Below are 25,863 nucleotides of genomic sequence, written 5' to 3' on the forward strand. Positions count from 1 at the left end.
TAGAGAGTGTGACTCCCAGCCCCACTCTGACCACACTCTGGAGATGCTGGAACTGCAGCTTCTGCCTTTGTGGCCAGCAGCTCCGGGACCAGCAGTGTTGGTACTGTCAACCACAGCTGCAGTAAGGATGGGCAGTTACCGCTCTGCCCCTTGGGGTGTTGACAGGTGGTAGGACAATGTAGAGTCTCAGATGTGGGGCAAAGTAGAAAAGGTAGAGATGTTCAGGGCTGAGGGATGGGGTGGGGGGTGGAGGGTAGGTGGAAGGAATGGCTTGTGCCAAGGTATGCGATTATTAGGGGCTATAGTGACCACAACAGGGGAAAGTAGGTGGATTGGCTGTGGCAGACTCAGACATAAGGAATAACAATGGACCCATTTTTCTTTCCCTCCAGCTTCAAGAGGTGGGAAGGTAGATGTTTTAGTTTGCAAGCTGCCAAAATGCAATATTCCAGAAATGGAAATATTTTTAAAAACAGAATTTCCTAAGTTGCAATTTATAGTTCTATGGCGGTGGAAAAGTCCTAATTAAGGCAAGGCCATAAAAGCATCCAACTAAGGCTTCCAGGGAAAGATACCTTGGCATCCCTGGTGCCCCACCGACACACACAACTCCAGGTTTCTCGCTGGTCTTCCGTCAGCACTGCAGCCATGCCCCGCCAGCCTGTGAGGCTGGGAACGCCCAGGGAGCAGCCCTGAGCTCCTCTCTCCCTGGTCTCCCTTTGGCCCAGTCCCTAAGCCACAGCCACGGCAGAGAACCAGACAGAGGGCTCTATGGAATCAAATGACTGCCTTGCTCACTGTGGGAGCCCCACATCTGTGCAGGCACAGGCATAGAATAGGCCCCTGATACACTTTATTGCAATAAATAATTATATGCTTCTTTATTAATATCATGTTTATAATAATGAAATACTAATTATCAATCATTTATTTGGTTACTGTGCCTTTCATTAAAATTAATTAATAATAATGAACGTGTCACTATGTACCAGGCACTATTTGAAATGCTCAACATATGTTAAGCTCATTTAACTCTCACAACAAACCTCTGAGGTAGGTAGAATTGTTACCATTCCATTTCAAAAATGGGGAAAGTGAGTCACAGAAAGGTGAAGTTACCTATGATTGTACAGCTAGAAAGTGACAGGCAAGCTGAACCGTGGCCTGGGCCCCAGAGTGTGGGCTCATAAATACAAAGTGACACAGCAGGTGCACCAGTGAGCCATACTCAGTTTCTTCTTTATTCTTATTGTACCAGCCCCACATCTGTGGTCCACAGAAGCCAGAAGATCTTCCTCTACTTGGACCGTGAGCCACATCACACAGAGCACTGCTCCTCACCTTCTCTGGTACTCCTCCGTGGATGCCTATACCATGCCCAGTTGCGCATCCAGTGGATGCTGCTCAGCCAGCAGCTCAGCCAGGTGGGCCTGGAGGCAGCCAATGTAGGACTCAAAGAAGGCCTGCAAGTTGTTGGTGCTTGTCTTGGACATAGCTGTCCACTCCTGCAGGAGGCTCCGCTTGGTCTCCAGCACCTTGTTCTGCTGGTCCAGAAACCGCACCTAGAATCAGCCACCAGAGAGGTCACAACCTGCCCAGCTCCTGCCCACAAGCAGAACTGCCATCCAAGCCCAGGCCCCCCACTCCAAAGGCCCCAGGGGCACTCACCTTGTCGAGGAAGGAGGCAAACTTGTCACTGACGTCTTTTTCCAAGGGGAAAGCCCCCAGCACCCTCACACCCCAGCTCCCCCAGAAAACCCTCCAAAGCTGCCAGGTCTCGTCCAATCCTGGAGGCGCCTCCTCCAAAGCCTCCACTCACGCCCCTCCCTCCAGCACCACAAAGGCTCCCCCAAAAGGTGCCAGAGTAACCCCACGCTGAGTCCTCAGCCTGGACGCCGCCTCTAGCCACGCTGAGAGAGATTGTCTTGCTCCTCCCAAGGCCGTCCAGGGTCCTGCTGCCAAAGGCACCCCTCAGCGAAGCACAGGCCGCCTGGGACCTGGTGGAGCTGGAGCAGCTGCAATAGCAGAACGGCCGCTGACACCCTGGGTGGCCTGGGGGCGCCTGCTGGGCTGCCCGGCTCATCATTTTCTCTGGAGGCAGGAAGATGCCCTGGTTCAGAAAGCCTCCAAGGAAAGGGCATCTTCTGAGATAGGGAGGGGGTGGCCCCTTTTATAGGTCCCAGGTGAATTAGCTCATTAATTTGACAGTTCTCCGAGCTGAACTTTCTATCCAAAACAGCCAATACCTCAAATCCTGAACATACCTTAGTCCTCATCCTGGAGTTGCCAATTACTTTGATTTTCTGTGTCATGAGTCTGATTTTGCCTTTATCAGATCCAAGGCAGGAAAATCCTTGGGCTCCCCTTTGACAGATGGGCTGCTTCTTCCCTGGAATTGATCCAATCCTAAAGTTCAAGGCATCTGCTCATTGCCAAGGTCTACGTAGGTGACTTTGCATGCTCCTCCCATGTCCAGTGACCTGGGTCATTAGCTTCTGTAACTCAGATTCCAGCTTTAAAGAGAGAAAGGGCTCATAGGAGGACAATGACTTAGGGAATTGGGTGGAAAGTGTGATGTTGCCTAGAAAAACATCTTCAACATGCCTGGGAGCTACACCCACTGGTGGAGGAGAGTCCTCAGGGTGCTGGAGTCATCAGGAGTCTCCCAAATCAGGTAAAGCTTTTCCTCTCCTCCAAGTAAAGAGCCTTTCTCACCTCTGGACAGTGTCCAGCCTGCTGGGACGGGATCCTCCATTCAAGTACATAGAGCCTTACCCCTGGACACCTCATGCTGGGGAGGTTCCGCAAAGCCCAACTCCACCAGACACCAAATGAATGGAGGCCACATTCCAGGCCTCTCCCCAAGGACCTGGCGTCCTCCTACTGGAGTGAGGGGGCTCATGTACTTTTGCAGGGAATAAAAGAGGGAAGGTGAAGCCCAAATGCCTTGCTAATGCTCGTGTCTTCACCTCCACATGCCCCTCTCCCTGCTCCGAGCTCAGCACAGGATCCAGAACATGGGTGCTCTGGACACATGCAGAAAGATAGACAATCTAATAACCACCTCTAAGAACATCTTTTTGGGGAATGTTTCTCTCTCCTGCCAGGGTTATTTTTAACGCCTAACTCAACTTCATTAGAAATGCAGCTAACAAAACGTTATTCACATAATTGGTAGGAAAAGAGGTTTAAATGGTATGGAACAGTCACTCAGCCAGGAATCATCCTGTTTGGCTTTGGGGGCACACACACACACACACACACACTCAATTGCCCTCAGCCTCTGGGCACCAGGTCCCGAGCACCCAACTCCTCACCCCAGCTTGGGCCCTTCTTTTGACAATCCGCCACCCATTGGAAGAAAGTAGGTAACAAGAGTCTGTGGGAGGCACTGACTTGGACCCCATGCTATGTTAAGAGTGACAGGAGAAAACCCATGTATGACATGAAGACATACAGTTACACTATGTCTTACCATCTCCTGGGCACAGGTGGGAGAAAATATTTGGAAACCATATATCCCATAAGAGTTTAATATCCAAATATATAAAGAACTCTTACAACTCAGCAACAAAAACACAAATACCCAATTTAAAAATTGCCAAAAGACTTGAATAGACATTTCTGCAAAGAAAATATACAACTGGCCAATTATAGGCTCCTGAAAAGATGCTCACCATCATTAGTCACTAGGGAAATGCAAATCAAAACCACAGTGAGACACTACTTCAGATTCCCTAGAATGGTTACTATTTTTTTTTGTAAAATGATGTGTGTTAGAGAGGATAAGGAGAAATAGGACCCCTCACACGTTGTTGGTGGGATTGTAAAATAGTACAGTCACTGTGGAAGGCAGTTTGGTGGCTCCTCTGAAAGTTAAGCACAGAATTACCATAGGACTGGCAATTCCACTACTAGGTATAGATACAAAAAAGACTGAAAGCAGGGACTCAGACAGCTGCCTGTGCACTAATGTTCATAGCAGTATCATTCGCAGTTGCCAAAATGTGAAAGCAACCCAAGTGTCCATTGACAGATAAATGCATAAATAAAATGGCATATTCATACAATGAAATATTATTTGCCTATAAATAGAAATGAAGTTCCAATGCAAACTATAACAGAGATGAAATTTGGAGACATCATGTTGAGGGCCTAAGCCAGCCATAAAAGGACAAATATGGTATGATCTCACTGATTTGAAATAACTAGAATATGCAAATTCATAGAGTCAGAAACTAGAACACAGGTTACCAAGGGGCCGGTAGGGTGGGAAATGGGGAGCTAATGCTTAATTAATAGACTTTCTATTTGGAGTGATGGAAAAGTTTGGGTATTGGATGGTGGCACAAATTGTCAATGTAATTAACACGGATGAATTGTATATCTGAAAATGGGTGAAAGGGGAAATTTTAAGTTGTATACATGTTACCACAATAAAAAAAAATTTTTAAGTCCGTAGAACAACACAACACAAAGCGTGAACCCTAAAGTAGGCTATGGGCTTCAGTTAATAGCATAATTAAAATAATGTTGTTTGATCGATTGTGACAAAGTTACAACACTAATGAAAAATGTTAATAATAAGGAAAACTGTGTGGGAGAGTGTATATGGAAAGGAACTACGTTCTTTCTGCATGATTTTTGTGTAAACCTATTTTTGTGTTTGCTCTAGTAAACAAATAAACAAACATATATATATATATATATATATATATATATATATATATGTGCCTGAATCCCACCCCCAGGGATTCTGATTTAATTGAACTAGGGTTTAGCTTGGATGTCAGAAATTTAAAACACCCCCCGCCCCCCCCCCCCCCCGATGATTCAAACATGCAACCAAAATTGAGAATCACTGGCTTAGCCCTTGGGTGTGTTCATTTAAGTGGGAAGCTTCGATGAGCTCAAGGTTGAAGGAAATAAAGTTACCGGTGGGGCAGGAGGGGTGGAGGGAGCAGAAGAAGGCTAAAAAGCACACCTGTGGCTCACCCACTCATTTACAAACCCAGAGGGAAAAACTTCAATGTCCAGGCAGGCTGAGCTAGAAGGGAAGTGAGTTTTTGTGATTAGTCTTTATGTTTTTGTAGTTTTACTATGGTAACATACACATAACATAACATTTCCCATTTTAACCATTTGAAGTGCATAATTCAGCAGCACTGATTAGATTTACAATGCTGTGCCACCGTCACTCCATCCATTGCCAAAATTTTTTCATCACTCCAAACAGAGACTCTTTACTCATTATGAAGTCACTTCTCATTCCCTCTCTTCCCAACCCCCTCAATTCTACCCTCTTTCTTTATGTTCTCATATTCTAGATATTTCATATAACTGGAATCATACCAACATCTGTCCTTTTGTGCCTGGCTTATTTCACTCAGCGTAATGTTTTCAAGCTTCATCCATGCATGTTGTAGCATGCATCAGAACGTCATTCCTTTGTCGGACTGTATATATTCCATTATATGCATATACCACATTTTGTTTATCCACTCACCTGTCAATGGACACACAGTTTCTTTCCACCTTTTGGCTATTGTGAATAATGCTGCTCTGAACATTGGTGTACAAGTATCTGTTTGAGTCCCTTTATTCAGTTCTTTTGGGTGTATGCCTAGGAGTCACATGATAATTCTATACTTAACCCTTTGAAGCACTGCCAAATTCTTTTCATAGCAGCTTCCCTATTTTACATTCCCACCAGCAATGCATGAGAGTTCCAGTTTCCCCACATTCTAGCCAATGTTTATTTCCTTTTTAAAAAAAAATAGTATGATGATCATACATCTATGTGATGATATTAAGAATTACTGATTGCATATGTAGAATGGAATGATTTCTAAATGTTGTGTTAGTTAATTTTTTTTAATTAATAAAAAAAAATAGTAGTAGTGATCGTTCTAATGTGTGTGAAGCGGTGTCTCATTGTGGTTTTGATTTGCATTTCCTTAATGAGTAATCAGCAGCAAGGCCGTGGTTACATGAATCCATACACAACTAACTGTATAACTGAGCATCTTTTCACGTGCTTATTGGCCATTTCTATAACTTCTTTGGAGAAATGTCTATTCAAGTCCTTTGCCCATTTGTGCTCAAAGTCTTTTAACCCAACAGGTGAAATAAAGACTTATATCCCAGAGCCTTGGGTGACAAACTCTGGTTAAAGGGCAAGAGAAAGCAGCCAAGCTGCAGGGGTTGGAAAAGTTCTCACTGGGAGATCCTTATGTCTGACTTTGAGTGGTGGTGGGTAGAGATGCATGGAAGGGAGAAGTTTGTGTTTTTCTCTCCTCCTATGAGCCAAACAACACTAGAGAAAGCAGCTTCCTTGGAAAAGATGACTTTAAAGGGGGCGTCAGGACCACAACTATTCTAGAGATGCCTCTGTAGAAGTCCCCTCCAAGAAGATGCAGCCCTAGGAATATAGGGCTTGGCTAGACAGGGATAGTTCAATCTCTCACCCCCTCAACTGGAATTATCCAGGTCTGGCTGAGCACCATCCTCTGGGTTGGACAGTGGGTTGGGTCCCCCTAAGGGGATGCTTGATCTCAGCCCTTGTATCTACCCTGCGGTCACAAAGAGAAAGAAAAGCCAGGGTCTGCTCTCAAGGTCACAGTCTAGTGGGGGAGTCAGACATGTCAATGCAAAATTATTATGTACAGTGCCAAGTGCAATGACAGGGCTTTGTGCAGGGCCTGGTGGCAACTCAGACCAGGGTGAGCAACTCTGCCGGGGGTGGAGTGGGGAGCTATACAGAGACCGATCAGCACACACTGCTCCACAGCTGCTAGAATGGCTAAAATTTAAAAATACAGGCAAACGTTTCTTGAAGATAACTGCATGATGCTAAGGCTGTCGCAGTGTGGCTGTGCAGTTGTGAGAGCCTTGTGTCTGATGCTCTTTTTCTCTACCTTATCAACGGACAAGTAAAACATATGGATTAAAAATAAATAAATAATAAGGGGAACAAATATTAAAATAAATTTAGTAGATTGAAATGCTGGTGATCAGTGAAGGGAAGGGGTAAGGGGTATGGTATGTATGAATTTTTATCTGTCTTCTTTTCATTGCTTTTTCTGAATTGATGCAGATGTTCTAAGAAATGATCATGATGATGAATAAAAGAAAGAAAAAAACACAAATTAAATTGTAGTATAATGTTCACTTTAAGTGAATCATGTTAAAATGATTTTTCAAAATCCCATTAGAAAGCAGACTGATTCTAGCTTTGTGCTCTTTTTTTTTTTTAACATGGTAGCCATAACGTGGCTCGGTGTGGCTGAGAAAGTGTGTTTTTACTGTCATTTAATTTTAATTAATTTTTATTCAAGAACTGATAAGCTATTTGAAAATTTAAAAATATTTTGGAACAATTTGGATAGGTAAATCTACTTTTTCTACTGTAGATTTTGTGAAATCTAAATACAGATAAACTTCCAATTTGAAGTTAGTGTCCAAATAGAGATTTGCTATAAGTATCAAATAAATGTAAAATATTTCATTAATAATTTTATGTTGATTGCAGATTGAAATGATAATATTTTGGATATATTGGGTTAAATAAAATATACTGTTAAGATTGAAAAAAATACAGGCAATACCTCATGCTCACGAGGATAAGGTGCATCTGCAACTCTGATACATTGCTGATGGTAATGCAAAATGGCACGGCTGCTCAGAAAATCAGTTTGGTAAATTCTTATAAAATTAAACATGCCCTTATACCATATGACCCAGAAATTCCACTCCTAGATGTTTACTTTAGAGAAATGAACATTTACATCGAAACAAAAACCTATGCATGAGTGCTTGTAGCAGCTCTATTTATAATCACCTAAAACAGGTATCAACCCAAATGCCGTTCAACAGGTAAACAGACCAACAAACCACAGTACGTTAACACAGTGAATATCCTTAGCGATAAAAAGGAACAAAGCAGCAATATACACAATAACTTGGTTGAGTCTTAAAAATATTTGGCTGAGTGAAAGAAGTTGATCCTAAAGGCAGACCTACTGTATGATTCACTTATATAACATACTCAAAAAGACAAAACTACAGTAACCAAGAACAGATCAGTAGTTGCCAGGAGTTATTGATGAGGGGAAAGTATGACTATAAAAGAGTAATATGATGAGGATTGTAGTCGTCAAGGTTCTCTAGGGAAACAGAGCCAACAGAAGATATCTGTAAATATGAGATTTTATAAAAGTGTCTCACGCAACTGCAGGGGTGCACAAATCCAAATTCCATAGGGCAGGCCGCAAGCTGGCAACTCCAGTGAAGGTCTTCAATGCATTCTCCAGGAGAGACTGGCTGGCTGAAGTGGAGAGCAAGATTCTCTTTTCTGACTGCTCCTTTAAAGCCTTCAAGCGATTAGATTAAATGCCACTCATTGTAAAAGACACTCACCTTAGCCAACTGCAGATATAGTCAGCCATAGAGCAAATCAATGTGCTGATGATTTAAGTCCATGAAGTGTCCTCACAGCAACCAACAAGCTAGTGTTCACTTGACCAGACATCTGGGCACCATCACCTGGCCAAGTTAGGATATGAACCTAACCATCACAGGGATGTATGCACAACTACATGATGATACTGTGAGCCATTGATTGTACACAAGATGGCTTATATGGTGTATGAATATATCTCAGTAAAATTGCATTTTAAAAAAAGAACAATATGAGAGTGCTTTGGGGGTAATGAAACTATTCTGTATCCTGATAGTGGCAATTATTTATGAATCTTTATAATGTTTAACCGTGTTACAATTCATAGAAATTAATAACCCCAAAAAAGCCTATTTTAATGTATAATAATTTAAAATATATACAAGGAACAGAGGAGCTTTATGAACAATTATCACAGGAGGACAGACAGTAACTTAGAAGGACACTAACTGCACCTGACAACTGAGCTGGTTTTCTTCACCAAATAAATGACAAGGACTGAAAAGGAGAGGAAGTAATCTAGAGATTAAGAGAGACTTAAAAGACATGTCAACCTATTGCAATGTATGAGCATTATTTCAATTCTGATTCAAACAAGTGACTTTAATGAAAACATCCATGAGACATTAGGGGAAACGTGAACTCTGACTGAATTTTTTATCATATTCAAAAATCAATGTTTATCCTAAGGGTGATAATGATATTATGTTTGTATTTTTTGAAGAACCTTATCTTTTAGAGAGACAAAAATATTTATGGATGAAATGATATGACATCTGGGATTTGTTTCAAAATCATCTGCAGGGGCAGGAGGAATGGGTGGGGGAGAGATGAAGCAAGATGATTACTGAGCTGATGGTTGACATGTGTTATGCATGCGGAAGGATTCACTACACCATTCTCTCTACTTTTCTAGTTATTTGATATTTCCAATGATGAAAAGTTTTTAAGTTTTTAAAACAAGCCACATCCCTTGAGACTAATAATGGTACTTTTCTCTCTATTATGAATAAGCAGGTTTTACTTTAAATAGAAATTTTTCTTACTAGTACACCCAAGAGAGAACATCTTTCCATACTTGGCTCAAGTGTAGAACTAGCAAGTAAGTTGGATGATAAGATCAGAATCCAAAAATAATTTGAGTCTGGAGCTTGAGCCAAATCCAAGAAGAAAAAATGAACAGAGATTAATATAAAACCCTATATGTGCACTCAAACAAAACAGCCGTTCACCATGGGAGACACAGGTTCACAAGTGCTTATTTAAAAGGGCTTCTCTCTGGATGAGCAGGAAGGGGCTGCCAAAGTCACCTACAAGGTCAGAGGATGCACCAAGAACCTCAGGCCTACCCTTTCCTGGCTAGTCAGGCTTCATCATGAGGTTTGGGTTAGGTTTTAGGAATCCCAGAAGATGTCAATGGGAGAGCACCCGGGATGGCAGGGGATACCTCAACGCAAAGAAGGAAATAGAAGTGTTCTACCTGGTGAAGAAATCTGACAAAGGGAAAAACTAAAACTCCCATGCACAAGGGGATTTAGAGTTACTGCATATGTACACCGAGGGCAAAGACTTCAACCCTTGGACCAATGAGTGGAACTTACAAGAAGGTAGGGCTTAGCTTAGTATGAGGAGCTCTTTCTAAGAGAAAGACTCATCCAACAAAGGAATGGACCTCTGTGAAAGAAGGAGTTATCCACCACAGGAGGTGGGACTGCCACTTGTGTAGTGTTTTAAAAAGGACTCAAATCTCCTCTTGGTAACCTCCAAAGTCATTCCTAGCCTTGAGTGTCTGCTTCTCCAGAAATCAATTAACAGTGGTAACCCTAGAAATAATGATAGCAATTTCTCCCATTTACTGGGTACTTATTTTAGGAACTGTGCCAGGCTCCAGCATTTTGCTAATTAATCAATCCATTAGTCAACAAGTGCTTATGGAATGCACATTTTCTGTCCATCATTAAGTAGCATACAAACAATATATGACATAGTCCCTCTCCTAAAAAAATTTGTAATCTAGTTGTTAACCAAAATGTGCACACATCGCACAATATCTGTATGAGCATCTTTATTTTACAAAGTACTATTCACATATTTATTAATGTATTACTTGAAACATCCCTGAGAGGAAGATATTATTTTAATACCATATTAATGAGTGTTAATTGATATTTTAAATCACCGTCTCTCTCTAGGAATGCCTGGTTTCTAATAGTAGTCAGCATGGGCCCTAACCTCAATCAAGAAAAACAGTAGCTATTTTTTTTTTTATTTTTATATCCTTCTCATCACAATAATGGAGTTAAATTAGAAATGATAATCCATGTTAAAGGAGAAAGCAGATATTCAAATTACCCAATGACAAATATGCCCCAGTGAAAAGGAAAACAAGCTAAGATGCATAACTTTTATTACCTGTGAAGACTTCAAGAGTGACAAACTGTTTTTGGTATTGATTGTAAAGGGAACGCAACAAAGTGGGCAAAGTCTGTGGAGAGAGTTACTACAATGGTGCACTATGGGAACACAAGTTCAGGACACAACAGAAAAGGCACATCTCCTAGTCATTTACTCAGTACAAAGAATCTAAAGGAGCAGGGGAAAATGACTCATCACAGCTGACCTCCTGAGATGGCCAAAAATTGCTCTAGGTCAGCTTGATAGATGGCAGCTCTGCAGGCCCCACTTTGCATCGGTGAAGAGAGACGAATCTACACTGTTCGAATGTGACTTTTATCCACCTGGGGTGAGGGTGGGGTGCTGCATTGAGAATTCCTGTGCTGATAAGCATTTAGGGATGCTTGTTCCCCAGGTTTAAGGTCATACCCTAAGTGCCCACTGCATGAGGAATGATGGCAGAGGAAATCCAAAAAGAAGAGAGATGACCCTCCCATGGGAGACCTCTGTCTATGGTAAGGCCCAGGACACACACTGGACAGGACATCTGATAAGTCCTATCCCACGGTCATTTATGTGACTCTCCCTTGTGTTCTTCCTTTGCGTTACTCTGGGAAGTAGGATGTTGAAAAATAATTTCGTGGACAGGTGACTTGGTACAAAGCCATGAAAAATCAATTAAAACGATAGAAAAAGAATGCACAAGATACTCACAGAAGTACACAGGGCATCCCCCAGACACCTTGCTTAGAAAAACAAAATAAATATCTGGGAAATTGCATGAGCCAGGTGAGACTATCTCTCTTCAGAATTAGCCCCTGCAATGAAAGAGTACAACAATGTAAGTCACAGCTTCAGGGATTGAAACAGACATGAGAAAGTGCTTCCCTGAGATGTTAGTATGGGGATGCAGAAAATAGGGTTATAATGTGTCTCTGGATGCTTGGCTTTACTATCTAGGCCTTGGTTATCTCATCAGCAAAACTGTGATAATATATCTCAGGATTGGTTGACATTTGCCTCTGGGGTGCACTATGTCTATTAAGAAGTTCTAAGTATCCTGCTTTAGCAAATATTATAAAGTTGGTACCCTTAAGCCCAGAAAGAGAGCTGGGCAGTACAGTTCAGTTCAACAAGCAATTGTTAGGGCTGTTCTTTGTTCCCCGACTACAATGTGCCAGAGCCTAGGTGTACCAGGGGAAAGTAAACTTAGGGACAAAAGTCACTGTAACACAGTGGATCACGCAGTCCTGTGAAACTGGCTTTTCAGGTTGGGTTCTTTGCTTTAGCCAGAGCCCCTACCCACCTGCCGCCCCCCACCTTCCAACAGCTTCTGTGGGTGGCGATCTCCATGTCAATGCCAATTTGATGTTCATCAGCCCCTGGTAGTCATGCAGAAGATGAATAGGTACTCCTTGGCCTGCTGCAGGCCCTTTATGGGTTCTGCCAGCTTGGCATAGGCATCTTTGAGTGTCAACTCACCCTGTTGCTTAGCATCAGCAATTGCCACCTGCAGGTTGGCATTCTAAACAAGATGAGGAAAAAGAAGTGTGCTGAGTCTCTATTTGTATCTGGGCACATGGCAAATGAATACAGATCCCCATATGTCTCCTTAACAAAAGTCTCTAACCTGGGTGCTGTGGCTGGCCATCCTAACCTCTTCTCCCTCGACCATTCATATCCACGTAGTTAAACTATGCTGAGAAGCTCCAATGGTCATTTGAGCTCTTAACAAGAGATAATGGACATCTTCTTGCCAAACTTTTAAGAACCTAAAGGAAGCCTCCAAAACTCAGCCCCACATATCTCTTAGAGTCTTGGGCCATACCCTCTGAAAGAAAATCATCCCACCCTGAAAATGATGGATGAGAGAAATGGTAGCATGAAGCCCTCGCTCTGCATTGCATCATTTGAGGAGCACCTTTGCTGAAGTGCCCAACTGGGAGCTTGAGAAGCTACATAGCCTGCTGGGTCCAGGTGCTTCAGGCATCTCATGGCACCAGAGTTATAGGTCCAGGCTTTGGGGAGCTGCACCCACCTGCTTCTTGATGCTCTTGATCTCTACACTTAGCCTCTGAATCATCCTATTGAGCTCTGCAAGCTCATTCTGGTTGCTCCTCAAGTCATCACCATGCCTGCCAGCTGTGGCCTGAAACTCCCCAAGCTGGAGTAGTAGTGGGGAGCAGATAGGGAGAGATGATCCCTGACCTTCAAGCACATGTGTATGAAAAGGGAAATGGGATTGCAATTAATCCAGAAAGTCCTAATGTCATGGGAAAGTCCACCAGGCATTTAGCATGGAAAGAATCACTGAACCGTAGCTCAGTCGCCCCAAAGATATCAGACAATGGAATGTAAAGATACTACAAAGACTCTGCAAGTAACAGGAATTTGTGCATGAAATTTAAGTGGCTTTCCTACCAAACAAAATTGGTATTTTCTTATCTTATAAATCTTATAATAGGAGGCAGCTTCCTAGACCTTACACCCAAAGCACGAGCATGGAAGAAATAAAATAATAAATGGGAACTCCTCAAAATTAAACACTTTCGTGCATCAAAGAACTTCATCAAGAAAGTAAAAAGACAGCCTACACAATGGGAGACAATATTTGGAAACGATATATCAGATAAAGGTCTAGTATCCAGAATATATAAAGAGATTGTTCAACTCAACAACAAAAAGACAGACAACGCAATTACAAAATGGGCAAACGACTTGGACAGACACTTCTCAGAAGAGGAAATACAAATGGCCAAAAGGTACATGAAGAGATGCTCAACTTCCCTGGCTATTAGAGAAATGCAAATCAAAATCACAATGAGGTGTCGTTTCACACCCACCAGAATGGCCATTATCAATAAAACAAAATGACAAGTGCTGGAGAGGATATGGAGAAAGAGGCACACTTATTCACTGTTGGTGGGAATGTCAAATGGCACAACCGCTGTGGAAGGCAGTTTGGCCGGTCCTCAGGAAGCTAAGTATGGAATTGCCATATGACCCGGCAATACCATTGCTAGGTACCTACCCAGAGGACATGAGGGCAAAGACACAAATGGACATTTGCACACCAATGTTTATAGCAGCATTATTTACAACTGCCAAGAGATGGAAACAGCCCAAATGTCCATCAACAGAAGAGAGGCTAAACAAGCTATGGTATATAAATACGGTGGAATATTATGCAGCTGTAAGACAGAATAAAGTTATGAAGTATGTAACAACATGGATGGACCTTAAGGACACTATGCTGAGTGAGATTAGCCAGAAACAAAAGGACAAATACTGTGTGGTCTCACTGATATGAACTGACATAATGAATGAACTTGGATAATTTCAGTTAAGAACACAGGTCATCAGGAGATAGAAATAGGGTAGATATTGGGTAATTGAAACTGAAGGGATACAGATTATGCAATGGGACTGATTGTAAAAATTCAGAAATAGCACAATACTACCTAACTGTAATACAATAATGTTAGAACACTGAATGAAGCTGAATGTGAGAATGATAGAGGGAGGAGGCCTGGGGGCACAAATGAAATCAGAAGGAAAGATATACGATAAAGACTGAGATGGTATAACCTAGGAATGCTTAGAGTGTATAATGATAGTGACTAATTGTACAAATTTAAAAATGTTTTGCATGAGGAAGAACAAAGGAATGCCAGTAACGCAGGGTGTTGAAAATAGATGGTAATTAATATTTTAAGACTTTAATTTGTGTGTGAGACTAAAGCAAAAAATATTTATTTGGTACAAAATTTATATTTTGACTAGTGCATTTCCTAGTATAACTTATGTGGACAGCTTAATTGAACACCATAAATACGTGGAACCTTGAGTAGGGCATGAGATTTTGTAGGTTTGTCCAGAGTGATGCTCGGATAAATCCCAGAAGGATTTGAACAGTGAATTAAAAAGTATTTGCAAAGTCCCCTTGGGGGAATGATGAAAAAGGGGAAAAATTCAACTTCCCCAATTAGAGAATTCTTGATATTCTCACAAGCAGTGGGGACAACCAAAGCAATAGACTGAGCCCCCAATCTTGGGGTCTGTTCATATGAAACCTAACCCCACAAAGGATAGGCTAATCCTACTTAAAATTAGAGCTAAAAGTCACCCCAAGAGAACTTCTTTTGTTGCTCAATGTGTCCTCTCTCTCTCAGCCACTACGACAAGCAAACTCACTGCCCTCCCCCCTCTAAGTGGGACATGACTCCCAGGGGTGCGGACCTTCCTGGCAATGTGGGACAGAAATCCTAGAATGAGCTGGGACTCAGCACCAAGGGATTGAGAAAACCTTCTCAACTGAAAGGGGAAAGAGAGAAATGAGACAATATAAAATATCAATGGCTGAGAGATTCCACAGTCGAGAGGTTATCCTGGAGGTTATTCTTACACATTATATAGATATCACCTTGTTAGTCAAGATGTAGTGGAGAGGCTAGAGGGAACTGCCTGAAAATGTGGCGCTGGGTTCCAGTAGCCATGTTTCTTGAAGATGATTGTATAATGATATAGCTTTCACAATGTGACTGTGTGATTGTGAAAACCTTGTGTCTGATGCTCCTTTTATCTACTTTATGGACAGATGAATAAGACATATGGATTAAAAATAAGTAAATAATAGGGGGAACAAATGTTAAAATAAATTTAGTAGATTGAAATGCTAGTGATCAATGAAAGGGAGGGGTAAGGGGTATGGTATGTATGAATTTTTTTCTGTTTTCTTTTTATTTCTTTTTCTGAATTGATGCAAATGTCCTAAGAAATTATCATGATGATGAATATACAACTATGTGATAAAAAAAGAAGAAAGAATGTTCATATTGTTTGTTGATTTTTTTTTTTTTTTACTAATAAAAATTAAAATATACATATTTTAAATATAATTTAAATGAAATTAAAATACATATATATATATATGTATTTTCTAGGATGGTGCTCAGAGGGGTTGGAGGCAAAGGGGCAGGAGCCCTGGGAAATTCCCCATCTTTCCCTGGCCCGGTGCACAGCCTGGGTCTTGTCGCTCCCGGGGAGCTCCCTGTACTGGACCCGGATCTCAGCCGTGAAGCCGTACAGTTCCGGGGGCAGGTTGTCCTCCACGGATAGGATCGCCTGGTTGTACGCGCACACAAGGAACGCCATTCGACACCCGTCACCCTCTTTCGAAAATGCTCTGAATCACCCATTCATTGGCTCATAGAGAATATCATGAGGTCTGGAAACTAAATCTTTCTGAAGAGAAAGTCCAGTAACAAGGGGTGATCCAGAAGATCCAGTGAGTAGAAAACTATGCAAACTATTCAGCAGGCAGCAAGGAAGGTAACTCTGACTCTCCTCTGGATCCCTCCACGTAGGTTTCCCTTGGGTCTCTGTGGACAGGGGGTTTCTAAAGGAGTGAGCTTCAGTGCTGGACATTCTGATCCTCAAGAAGAAGGAAAGAGGGAGGAGGCAGGAAATAGGGTGTGAGAGGGGTGATAAAATGAGAGAAATGACAAAGGAATATGGGTGAAGGTGGGAAAGACTGAAAACGTTTGCTGTCAAAAAAAGTTTCACAGGGGCGGGCCGCGGTGGCTCAGCGGGCAAAGTGCTTGCCTGCTATGCCGGAGGACCTCGGTTCGATTCCCGGCCCCAGCCCATGTAACAAAAACGGAGAAACAGAATACAATAAAACAAGAAAATGTTTAAAAATGTTTCCCTTTCTTCCTTCCTTCCTTCCTTCTATCCTTCCTTCCTTCTCTCTGTCTTTCCTTTAAAAAAAAAAAAAAAAAAAAGTTTCACAAAGGAAGTTGAATCCCCAGAACCAAGCAAGATTTGACACCCCAGTGTTGTGGTTTCCACTTGAAAGGAAAGAATAAAGGTCCTTGCAGCTTCATAGAGAACACTCAGGAAGTTGGCCTCATCAGCCAGGCTCTCCAATTTGATTTCCAAGTCCACTTTGGTCATTTAGGACATATCCATTATCCTGAAAGAAGGGACAGAGAATTGGCCTAATGACCTTCAGTGTTACTGTTGTTTGTTACAATTGCTTGCAATAACATGGATCACATGTTTACATGAATAAGGGAGAGCAGACCATTTAAACCAGACTTTACACTTGGAATAAGGAGATTTGACAATTGAGCTCGGTGTTAGAGAGGGTATGTTATTTATTTTTATTACTTGGCTGATTAGAATGGTAGTTATCAAAAGTTTTGCCATGAATGATGAACTGAAGGGCTCAAGAAGTTTTGCCACTGGTCAGCCACTTTAGGAAGAAGTATCTTCACGACCAAAAGAAAACTCTCGGGACAGAGGTTCAGTAGTGAGGCTAGGGCCGACCTGGGATGTGGCCACCAGCAACAGCACAACACATGGAAATCCTGCTCCAGAGAAAGTGCCGTCCAGCCCCGGCTGCCTCCCAGCCCGGAGGAGTTGCCACCATCCCCCTTTCCGTGGTCCATCTCCTCCCTACTCACGTTCTTCAGAACTATGAACTCATCCTCAGCCCCTGAGTGCTCATTAAACTCATCCTCCAGCCACGCTGAGCCCACCGGGATCTTCTCATTCTCTCCCCCAAGGCCATACAGGCTCCTGCTGCCAAAGGCACCCCCCCCCCCAGCGTGGCACAGGCTGCCTGGGACTGGTGGGATCAGGGCGGCTCGCACTGACCCCTGGGTGGCCTGGGAGGGCCTGCTGGACTGCCCGGCTCGTCATTTTCTCTGGAAGCAGGAAGATGTCCTGGTTCAGAAATCATCCAAGGAAAACGACTCTGTCTGAGTCAGGGAGAATGGTGGCCCCTTTCATAGGGCCCAGGTTAATTGGATTATTATTTTGACGATTTCCTGAGCTTTATTCTCTGTTAAAAGTAATCCCCACTCCAATTTTCTCCATTTAATTCTGGAGTCTCCGTTTCAGGCCCTTCCTGTAATTAGCCTGTGTAGGCTGTGCAGGAAGGTACAAAGTCCTCCCTAGATGAGTGAGGTTGGTTCCTGCCAGGCACGTCCCAGCCCCAGGGTCTGGGGAACTAGCTTGTCAGGGAGCATCAGGTTCCATTAGGTGACTTTGTGGCGTTTTCTTCCCCCCAAAACACTGGGCATCTGCTTCTGCCACTCTCTGTCTCCCAGAATGGGCAAGACTCGTAGAGGAACCTGGGAAGAATTGGAAAAGATTGCATAGAAAGTTGGGTTCCTCCTAATTGTTGCATCTCCATATCTCACAAACTGTGCATCTATGGAACTCCTCCGGAGAGCTTTAGAGGCTCCATCCTGGGGTCCTCGGGGCAACCAGCCTTCGTCTGCTATTCCAGGAGCAGAGGGCAGGCATTAGGCCCGAATGTCACAGACTGCTGTAGAGGCCCGAGTGAGTGGTCCAGACACACCCTAACAGGTGTCCTCTCTATCCCTGTGGCTCCCTGGGTAGGGAAACTTCTGCCCCTATTGTTCAAATCCCTGCCCAGGCAACCTCCACATCCACCATCTCCCATCTCACACAGCCTCATCCCCTTTCAAATGTGTCTCCTTGACCCCGTTTTCATGGAGCCTTCCCTCTGCAGGTCGCCGGGGGTTCTGCTGCCCACATTCTCTTCCTGCCTTTCCCTGCAGTGATAGCTGCAGCCCTGTCTGCCTAAGACTCGGTACCATGAGAGTACGGCCCTTTCTGTCTGGCTCAGCTGTTTTCTCACTGCCCAGCTCAAGATCTGGCCCATGGTGAGCATGCAGATCAGTAGAATGAATGACTACCAGCTGCTCCTGCTTCTGTCATTGCCCTCTCTTTGTTGGTACCTGCTTGCTCCACCTCTAGCATCACATTGGGAATATCCCAAAGGCAAGGAAAATCTTATCCCTCTGAACAGGGCATACTTTATGGTGGTGAGCTATTCTATACAATACTATAATGGTGGACACATGACATTATGCATTTGCCAAAGCCCACAGAACTGTACAACACAAAGGGGAAACCTAACGGAAAATATAGATTTTTGCTGATAGTATCAGTTTGGTTCATCAATTGTAATAAATGTGCCACACTAATGCAAGATGTTAAAAATGGGGGAAACTGTTTGCAGGAGGGTTAGGGAGTATATGGTTATGCTCTGTATTTTGCTCAATTTTTCTGTGAACTTAAAAATGGTCTAAAAAAAATAAAGCCTACTAATTTAAAAATAAAAACTGGAAACTGGAGAGAGATTCATCAAGGAAGGCTTCCCAGAGGGGACATCTTGAGTCTATCAGATGGAAAGCACAAGACAGCATCCCACATTAAGGGGAAGAGACTTGGAGAAACCAGTCTGTGCAAAAAATGTTGCAGCTTCATTCAAGGCCTAATTATCAGAAGCTACTGAAGGCAATGGAGGGGTACATGTTATATACACAGATGCAGGGTCATGTGGCCTCCTGGTAAACTATGGTGGGTCTTGAGGTTGGATGCAGGTCACTTTTCCCCACCTTTGTGGGTCTTTCACCCTTCCTTGTTCCCATCCATGCCTACAACCTTGCCAACACTATCTCATGCAAATACTATTTTCAACATATCACTATCTTATCCAGAAAATAACTAGGCTTCCTGCTATAGCAGAATGAACTCCTCTCTTGACCCTTACTGCCCTGAAACCTCTGCTCCCTTTTCCTTCCTCCCTCCCCATTTCTCCACTTCAATGTTAAGGCCTTCTACTCCCTCCAAGCCATCCTCTTGCCATCATCCTACTGGCAAAGCCACCCACAGTCTGGTCCCAAAATATCTCTCCTATTCCTCTCCCTCTACTATCCAACAACGGAATAGGCTGCCTTGCAAAGTGGTGAGCTCCCCATCCCTGGAAGAGCCCAAGAAAAGGCAGCATGACCACTTGGCAGGAAAAAAGTAGAAAGGATCCCTTCTTTGGTGAGAAGTTGAACGAAATGAGCTCTGAGCTTTCTTCAACCCCTGGAGTCCTGGGATACCCTAAACACTCCCCTACACTCCCTCACTATCATCCTCAGAGCACTCCGCCTATGAGAAGGCAACCCATCCAGCATCCCGGCCCTGGAATTCCTTGATTTTCTTAATTCCGGTGACCTTCTTTTCCACTTCACCCACCTGCTCCAGGGCCATTCCTAGGATGATATCACCACCAAAAACTGTTTCCGTTGAAAGCTTACACTACAAAACTCTACTCTCCAGCCATAACCACCTACCCTTCACTACTCTACCTCTCACTACCTCTATCCTCCAATTTTATAAATACCCCTGTTGTCTGGATCCCTTCGTTTCTCCCAATCTGTTACCTATGTCCTGGCCTCTTTTCCTGCTCTGCTCAACCTAAGCCATATTCATTCATTCCTTCAACAAATACTTTTTGAGCATCTCTTATCTATCAGGCACTGACCAAGTGGTGGGGAGTGGTGAATGAAATGGATGCTGTCCCACCCTTCATGGAATGAACATGATCATCTGAACAACCTCATCACCAGCATCCTCGGTTCCCTTGTCTTTCTACCCTCAGCTTCATCCCTAACTCAAAGATGGCAACCTTCCTTCACCCTCTTTCTGCAGAGGCTGAGTCTTGCTGAAGGAAACCACTCAGAGGTCTCCAGCAAAACAGAACCCACAGGATATATATTTATATACACATATATATACAGATATATATCACATAAATATTATGAGATTTGTTATAGGAATTGGCTCATGCAACTGTGGGAATGGGCAAGTTCGAATTCTATAGGACAACAGTTTCAAGGATCTGTAGGTTTTTTTACATCTCCTCAAGGAACTAACTCTTCCTGAAAAGAGGCTCTTTCCCCAAACAAACGAAGCAGTCAGCTGGCTGGCTCCTGAGAAACAGACTCTGCGATGAGAGATTAGTGTGCAGGAAGTTTATTGGGAAATACTCTTAGGGTCAATGTGAGAGGAAGTGAATACAGCAGGACTGGAGGTAAGGGGAAGATTAAACTGCTTTATAATTGGTTGCCACAAAGGTCTCAGCCAATACCAGAGAGAATTCTGGAGCTGCAATGGTTCTTTGGCATTGTCCTGAATTGAAATAAGGACCTTTGTATCCCAATACCTGTTCACTCATTAGATTCAACCTGCCTTCGGGGAGGGGTCAAGACCCTGGACAAGATCCAAGAGCAATTCCTGGAGTAGCCCTCAACTATGAGCACTCAGGAACCAACACAATCCACAGCTGGGGGAGTGAGTGCCAGTTTCTCAAAGGAATGGGCACACACCACAGCATCCACTTCAGGTAGCTAATTCCTACAGGGCTGATCCCATTCTCCTTTCTCTTAGTCTTGCCCCAAAATATCTCATCCACCACTGCAGACATGAGTTTGGAGGTAGCCCCTCCCCGTGACTTGCTCCCATTTCCGTGCAATCCCACTAACCCCCTCTGGTTTCCTTCCCTTTGGGTTCTGCTCTATCTCCCTTATCCCACCCTGGCTGTGCTCAGGATCCCCACAGAGCCCTAATTTTGACCCAATATTTAATGTTGCTGGGGTTCTGGACTCCTGAATGGCTCAGGTGCTGCTGGAGTCCTTGCCTGGGACAAGCAGGAGAAGGGTAGTGGTTTCACCCTGCTGCAGAACCATGGAATGGGACTCGGATAAGTGGACCTGGCTTCATGGGTGATTTGGCAGGAGCTCTGGGGTCACAAAGATCCAGCTTCCCAAAGGAAGCGAGGTCAGCAAACCATGGCAAGAAGTCAGAAGACATGATGGGGGAAGAATGGGAACTCAGGCTGGAGGAAATCATCATCCTTTGAGGCAACTTAGCCAAGTTCCTTTCAACACTCAGAATATGACATTATTATAAGCCCCTCTCCATCCAGGTCACCCTGCCCCAGAAGCCTCTTTTTGCCTTTGTCTTTTTAGGGCAACCCAGATCCAAATAGATGGTCCAGGCACAGTCTGAACAATGCAGTCCTGCCCCAGACTGTGCCTGCTGAGGTTGGGGTGGAGAAATCACTAATCATCTCCTACTCAACATGCTGATAAATCCTTGGCATCTGGGGACCCACCAGAATGGTAGGTAGCCGAGAACAGTGTGTGTTCTTTCACTCGGTCACAGAAACACGGCAGGAGTTAGAAATAATATGACTCCCGTGAAGATCTGCATTAAAAGGCATTTGCAATATATCTGACAGACAACTGGTTAGTTTCATTAATCTGTAAAGAGTTTGTACAGATTAATGAGAAAAAAAATGACCACCCCAGAGGAAAAAGGAACCAACCAAATGAAGAGAAGTCACAGAAACTGATAGCTAAATGGCTAATAAACATACTTATAATGCTCAACCTCATTAGCAATCAAAGAAATAAAAAATAAAACCTATAAAATTGTCAAACATTAAAAAGAACGCCACACAAAACAAGACCGTGGAGAAATAGGAAAATTGTATACGTGACTTGTAAAAGAAAAAAATAGATACAATCTTTCTGGAGAGCAGTTCGACAATATAAATCAAAATTTTAACGTGACTTAGTAATTTCACATCTAGGAAGTTATCTTAAGGAATTTATAGGACAAGAATTCAGCAGCATGTATAAAAATATGCTCACTGCAGCAATGTTTATTACCGTAAAAGAGTAGAAATAGCATATATTTCAAAAATGTACTACATACATATAATGGAATATTCTGCAGTCATTAAGAACGATGAGTTCTGTAACAAATAAGGTATCAGCCGCTGAGAGAGTTCAAATTGAGTCAAGAGGCTACTCCGGCGGTCACTCTTAAATGCAAGCTTCAATTAGCATTGCCACCTATCATAACATGCCAAACCCCAACCAAAACCATTCCTGCCAATCCCAAAGAACACCTAGGGCAGCCTATAAGATTCTATAAAAGAGGGTGAGCCACGGTGGCTCAGCAGACAGAGTTCTCACCTGCCATGCTAGAGACCTGGGTTCGATTCCCTCTGCCTGCCCATGCAAAAAAAAAAAAACTTCTATATAGGGTCCATGCACTAGGGTAACTTTCCAGAAACCTACAACCTCCAGATGGGTCCTGAAATGCAGAGGGGTCAGCCTTTCCAGAACATCAACTAGTTCCATCCCCCATCCCATATTATCAACGGCCCCTTCCAACATGAAAAAGTTAGAATGGGCATAGCCCTAATACTCCTAAGGAATGGGAGAAATATCAAAGATGATGGTGGACTTATACAGAGAAGGTAGGTTTAACAAATGAGTATGAGTGCTGAATCAATATATTGATACTTCTTTTAGCCTCCAATACCTTAGAGCAGCTAGAAGTAAAAACCTAAAATTATGGAATTGTAACCCATGCCAAACGCTGAAATCTGTCCTACAACTAACAGTTGTGATATAGTTTCAAATTTATTGCTTTTTTGTATATATGTTATTTTTCACAAAAAGAGACGGGGTGTAACAGGGAAGAGAGGATTTAACAAATGAGTATGAGTGCTGAAGCATTATATTGATATTTCTTTTGCTCTCCAGTGTCTTGAGTAGCTAGAAGAAAAAATGAAAAATCATGGAACTGTAACCTCTACCAAACTTTAAAATCTGTTCTATAACTACTTATTAAAATGCACTTGGAAATTTATTGCTTTTTTGTATATATGTTATATTTCACAGTAAAAAAAAAAAAAAGAAAGAATTGTTTTTGAACTATGAAGCAGAAAAAGAAGGTGGGGCCTGGACCTAAGCAGGAGTTTAGTGCAAATCTCGTGTAAATGATCTTCCCTGGCCATCTTCCCAGGACAGCCTGTGGCACTGATCCTGGACCCCCCTCTGGCAGGCAGCAGGGGGCCTTGTGGACATGTGGGGCCCGTTAGGCTGGGAGAGACTTCTGCTGGTGATCACAGGAGAATGCATCGCAGAAAGACTGACTGCTCTGTGACTCTTCATTAATACAGAGTTAATGGATCAAAACTCCAGACCGCTACTTCTCCTGAAACTCCTTCTTTTATTCTCCTAGGACTCCTGCCAGAGAAGACGCCTCTCCCAGAGGCTTCTGAGAGACTGCTCTGTGGCGAGAGGAGGTCAGGTGTTCCACCTCGAGGGCATACATGTTCCTATGCCAGCAACGTGAAATAATACCATCAGGAATCCTCCCTGCCCCTGATGCCACAGGCAGGCTTTGCATGACTCTTCTGTATATGCAGCCTGAATCTTCTGTATGAACTCACAGCTCTCACATTTGGGCAAGAATTTCAGTCCTACAACCCCGGTGGCCTAGCTGTGTAAGAGTTTCAACTATTTGGGAGCATTTATTCTTATTCAAGCTACCTGCCCCTGCTGCAAAATTTCTGAAGGTCCTGTTTTCTGCCCAACATTCTGGGAAAATAAAAGCTAACCTTGGGAATCAACTGAAAGAGATATCCATTACCAAAAATCTACATTTGAAAATCAGTTCATAGTCTCGGGTTTGCAGTTTTATCATTGTGTCCTGCTTGTCCTAAAGTAGTACCACTATTTCTAGGAGCAGCCTGATTTTTTAAGCATCTTTGAAAAAGTATTTTTATAGAGGAATACTCAGACTTATCTAGTGGATGTATTCTTAGAATTTCCCATGATTAACCTCATAAAATCCAACTATAAAATAGTTGTGTACTTTTTTGTTGGTTGTGCCATGAAAGCAAAATGCTTTCTTCATTGGAGCTCCTATTTTACTGGACACTTGTCGGATGACTAAATGGATAAATTTCACAACAGATTTAGTGAAAAGTCGGGGCATTAATGCAATATTCACTGTAAGAAATATATGTAAAATATATTCACATGTACATATCTCTATGTATATATGTATAAATACATTTGTGTATAGAAAAAAGGTCACTGTGTGGTATGATTATAGGTACTCTTTCTTCTCTCTCTCTTTTTTTTTTACTTTGCTAAATGTTACATATTTTTGCTTAAGTATGTGTGGTTTTTATAATCTAGAAAAAGAGCTTTGGAAGGAGAGGGAGAAGAGTGAAGGACAAGGGATAAAAATAGAAGATAAAGGATGGAGAATCAAGAAGGAATTTCCACCAGAAAACAGATGGTTTAATCCTAAAGACACGAATGGTAGGATCTCACTTTGGGAAAGCTCTTGTCACCCTCCGACCATTCTGCACAGGTAAATACCTCCCCTACCCACCCCAGCTGCCTTCCCTCCCCTGTTCTCTGTCCAAATGAAAGATGGATTTGAGGACTCTGCAAGGCTCAGAAAACTCAGAATCATCAGTCTCCCGTAGATACAGAAATATTCTGTTCTTCCCAGCCCCTAGCCTGGCCTCAGACATGATGCCTTCACCCTGAGACTGCCCTGTCTCCACTGGTACATGTTCTATGCCAAGAACATGCAATGTGATGTGAGTCCTAGAATTCTGGGATTTGATCTGAATCAATGAATCCCATCCCATTGCCCTTCCTTCTTGTTGTCCAGACTCTCTTTCTTTCCCCAGACTGCTCCAGGCTTCCTCTCCAACATGTCTTTCTTGATCAACCCCTCCCCAAATTCCAAGTCTCCTTCAGTCCTTCACCACCTCCCCCAGTAGCCCGATCCATCATCCCTCCACAAACAATTCACAAGGGGGTCTCACTGTCCACTTTTAGCTCACCTGCCTTGGTGATACCTGTCACATTTTTCTTTCAGGCTAGGTGTGTTCCTGTCTCTTCATTCATCTCTCTTCACTCATTAATTTGACCATCAAACTTTTGCTGAGTACCCCACCCTGTGCAGAACCCAGAGACAGTGTCCAGGACTAAGCTTTCAATACACATGGCCCAGATGGAAAAAGAACCTGAAACAGCCATCCCCAAACCCTGCCATTCCAATCTCATGAGAAGCTGGTTAAGTCAACGACAGTTTGACATCTTCCCAATAAGTAAGGCAACACATGGAGCTGCACTCCTGGGATTTTCCTTGGCAGGGGGGTAGCATTTCTTGCAATGTCTCTAGTAGGCCAGGGAGATCAATAGTCCAGAACTGCCTTCCCCTGCTCCCAAAGTACATTAGAGCTACCCAGGGCTGAGAAAGAGCTATGCCAGAGGCAAGTGGGGTAGGGACCTATCTCCTGCCTATAGGCCTTAAAA

This window comes from Tamandua tetradactyla, chromosome 7, assembly GCF_023851605.1.
Source record: "Tamandua tetradactyla isolate mTamTet1 chromosome 7, mTamTet1.pri, whole genome shotgun sequence".
In the NCBI taxonomy this organism is placed as follows: domain Eukaryota; kingdom Metazoa; phylum Chordata; class Mammalia; order Pilosa; family Myrmecophagidae; genus Tamandua; species Tamandua tetradactyla.